The sequence below is a fragment of the Pteropus medius genome, unplaced genomic scaffold (genome assembly GCF_902729225.1).
Source record: "Pteropus medius unplaced genomic scaffold, Ma_sr-lr_union100, whole genome shotgun sequence".
NCBI classification, from domain to species: domain Eukaryota; kingdom Metazoa; phylum Chordata; class Mammalia; order Chiroptera; family Pteropodidae; genus Pteropus; species Pteropus medius.
This window is the reverse complement of record NW_024351646.1, coordinates 205,946-209,764: the sequence shown is the minus strand read 5'-3', so window position 1 is coordinate 209,764 and position 3,819 is coordinate 205,946. Positions and strand designations below refer to the sequence as shown.

Here is a 3,819-nt window from a genome sequence, read left to right as displayed (position 1 = left end):
GTCATAACACTGCTTTCTGGTTATCTTTGTAAGTAGTTTGGGGGGGGCACAATATTCCTTTAGACCCAGTCCAAAGGTTATTTTGCCCTATTTTTAACATTCCAAGGTTTGAGGTATAAGACATGCAAGGCAGTTCCTCTAGCATGGCACCTTTGGCTTCATTTTAAAGTGGCTCCATTGTTTACAATAGTATTCCACTGCACGAATATTCCACAGTTTGTTGATCCATTCACATATTGATGGACGTTTGGGTTGTTTTTAGTTTTGTGATATTAACAAATGCTATGGACTGAATTATGTCTCGCCAAAATTCATATGTTGAAGCCCTAACCCCCAAGTCTTCAGGAGGTGATTAAGGTTAAACGATGTTATAAGAGTGGGGTCCTAATCAAATTGGATTGTGGCCTATTAAGAAGAGATGAGTCTCTCTCTGTCTCTCTCTGTCTCTCTGTCTCTCTGTCTCTCTCTGTCTCTCTGTCTCTCTCTCTCTCTCCCTCCCTCCTCCACTTCTCTGTAAGAATACAAAGAGGTGGCTGATTGTAGGCCAGGAAAAGAGCCCTTACAAGAAACCAAATGAGCTAGCATCTTGATCTTTGACTTCCCAGCCTCCATAACTGTGAGAAATTAGTTTCTGCGTTTAAGCCACCTAGTCTATGGTATTTTGTTATGGCAGCCTGAGATGACTAAGACAACGTATAAAGCTGCTATGAACATTTATATATATAAGTGTTTGTGTAGATACATGCTTCCATTTCTTTTAGGTAAATACCTGGGAATGCAATGGCTGGATCATATGTGTGTGTTTAACATTTTCAGATACTTCCAAACTGTTTTCCTAGAGTTGCTATTTTACATTTTCTTCCAGTATATGAGTTCCATTTCTTTCATACCTTCACTGATAGTGGTATAGTGAGTGTTTCTAACTTTAGCCATTCTAATATGTATGTGAATCGCCTAATGATTTTACCCTACATTACCCTAATGACTAATGATATTGAGCATGATTTATGTACTTATCTGCCATCTGATTATATTCTTTGGTAAAGTTTGTGCTCAAATCTTTTGCCTGTCTTATTAAGGGTTGATTATTGTTAAGTTTTGAGCATTCTGTATATATTCTGGATACAAACCCTTTATCAGATAAGTGATTTGTATTTTTGAAGAGAAACTTTGAATTTTGATAACGTCCACCATATCCATTGGTTCCTTTATGAATTGTGCTTTTAATGTCCTATCTAAGCAACCTTTTGCCTAATCCAGTGTCAGAAATCTTTTCTCCTATGCTTGCTTCTAGAAATTTTAGTTTCCAGTTTCATATTTAAGTTCTATGATCCATTTTGAATTAAATATTTGATAAAAGAAGTGTATCAAAGCTATTTTTTGTGTGCCTATGGATATCCAATTGTTACAGCACCATGATCAAAAACTTTCTCCACTGCCTGGGGTCAGTGGGGACACCTGGGCATTCACGGTCTCTGGTGAATTGCGGGGCTTAGGCGGGGCCTCTAGGGATAAGTGGAGGGGCAATCTGGGGATGCTGGGCCATCAAGGTTGCCTAGGGTATCTGGAGGGGGAGAGGGAGTCGGAGGTCCTGGGGCCACAGAGGGTGAGTCAGAACGTGTTCTCTTAGGGCATCTGGGGGGAATCAGGGTCCTTCTCTACACCGCGAGGGAAGAGTTTGGAATCAGGGGTTATGAGGGGCAGTCGTAGACGTCCAGAAATAGTCACAGGATGTTCAGAGTGTGCAGGAATACTGCAGTCAAATAGCCGTCTCCAGGGCTATCGTGGGGGCCTCCGGAACTATCGAGGAAGTGGTCGAAGGCTCCCGGGCCCCTGAGGGACATTCTAGGTCTTCGGACGTCGGGGAGCGTGGGGATTCACCTAGGCTCGGGATCGGTGCCGACCAGTTCTTGCCCCTCCCCCGCCGGGCGCAGGCCGCAGCCCTCTCTAGCCGGCTGGCTCTAGCGCCCTGCAGCTTCTGGCAAGATTAAATGCGCGCCCCCTGGCGGTCCGAGCTGCGGCCGACGTGGCGGCGCTGGGTACGCAGGGCTGGCGCCACATTGCGCCTGCGCCCCAAGGACGGTGCGTGTCGGGGGCGGGCCCTCCCAGGGCGCGGGGTCGAAGTGCCGCTAGGTTCTGAGGAGGCTTGTGCGAGCTAGGCAGGCGGGGCTCAGAGGGAGATGGGGCGGGGCTCAGAGGGAGATGGGACGGAGCTCGGAGAGAGGTGGGGGCGGGACCTTGAGGTTATCCTAGCATATTCCTCCAGGAGGTGACACTGGGAGGGTTTGCTGTAGGTGAGTGTTGGAATATTACTTGAGGGTGCGAGGATGGATGGTTATGCCTGTCAGCGAGGCTTGGATTGGCATTTCTGAGAAGGTGGGGCCTGAAAAGTGTGTGGGGCGGGCCTGAAATGCTGGTCTAGAGAGTGGACCACATATAAACGCGTTGGGAGCGGGGCTTGAAATATCAGGAATGGTTGAGGTTTATAGGCTAACTGGAGGGCTGAGCCTCGAATGTTCAGGAGCCACATCCTGAAGTTGCACCCTCCAGGGTGGGCCTAGGGTGTTATACGAGGGGTGGTGTCTGCGTGTTTAGAGGGAGGTAGGAAGGTCTGAGGGATGATTCAAATAGCCGGGCCCAGGATTATTATTTAAGAAGGCGGAATTGGGACAGTTATTCGTGTGGGCAGAGCCTTAAGGGGGCACTCCCTAGGTAGTTAAATAATGGGCAAGGCCTGGATGTGAGTTCCAAGCGATGAGGCTAGACTATTAATTTAGGGGAAGAGCCTACGTTGTTTATATGGCGAGTCACTAACAGCGTTCATAGCCTCTTCTATCCCCCAGCCGGTAGCGTGTAGGACTGTAAAGACAGTAATGTCTTGGATAGTCGCCTGTCCCAAGGCCCCCTTCCCACTCAGAGTTCCTAGCATGGCAAATGAGTAAATTGTTAAAAACCTTTGGTACTTTGGGGAGCTTGAGAAGTTCATGTCGTTGGAGACTCCTTAATGAAACTTGGGAGCACAAATTGGGGGCCAGGGTAGCTGAGGAAGATGGAAGCTGCTGGAGAGCAATGGACAGGGCCAGGCTGAGAATCCAGGACAAGTCAATAATGGATATCTCTTCATTTAATTAAGTCTTCTTTAATTCAACAATGTTTTGTAGTTTTCATAGTACATTTGTTACACTCCTTAGGTTAAATTTATACCTAGTTATTTTCCCATTTTAAGGCTACTGTAAATGGAATTATTTTCTTAATTTCATTTTTATATTGTCTATAGAAATACAATTGAATCTTGTATATTGATCTGCCCTGTAACCTTGCCAAACTTGCTTATAAGTGCTAACAGCTTTTTAGTGGAGTCCTTAGGGTTTTCTATATAATGTCTCCTGTAAATACAGATGGTTTTACTTCTTCCTTTCCAATGTGGATGCCTTTTAACGAGTGGTTTTACTTCTTTGTGTTACCGGACCAAAGTCTGTGTGCCTGATGCTTCACCAAAACTCAAAATGTCAGGGTTCAGAGTAAGGAAAGATTTATTGATCATGAAGGCACCAAATGAGAAGATGGGAGACCTGGTGGTGCCTCAGATCCTTACCTTGCTCACTGGACCAGGCCAAGTTTTTTTTAAGGTGCTAGAGAGAACAGGTATGTGAAAGTTCTGGTGGGGCAAGTTTTAATTGGAGGTCCCCTGGAACTTGGCCATTTATGGTCAAGGGGAATCAACACTGGAACTTCCTTAACAATGGACCCTTGGCTTCTGGAAGGGTTCCAGTGTTCAAGTTCCGGTCGCGTCCTAGTCCTTTGGTTCCATGGGGATGA

The 3,819-nt window shown here is 46.1% G+C and overlaps 1 protein-coding gene across 2 annotated transcripts in view; it reads left to right on the top strand.

Moving 5' to 3' along the window:
• Positions 1–2,189: 2,189 nt before the first annotated feature.
• GPKOW (G-patch domain and KOW motifs) overlaps positions 2,190–3,819 on the top strand; it is a 15,509-nt gene continuing 13,879 nt past the window's right edge. The window contains exon 1 of one of the 2 annotated variants that reach the window (XM_039843690.1): positions 2,190–2,294. The gene's annotated coding sequence lies outside the window, so the exon portion shown is untranslated. The remainder of the gene's footprint in view (positions 2,295–3,819) is intronic. The other variant, XM_039843691.1, reaches the window with a different exon arrangement.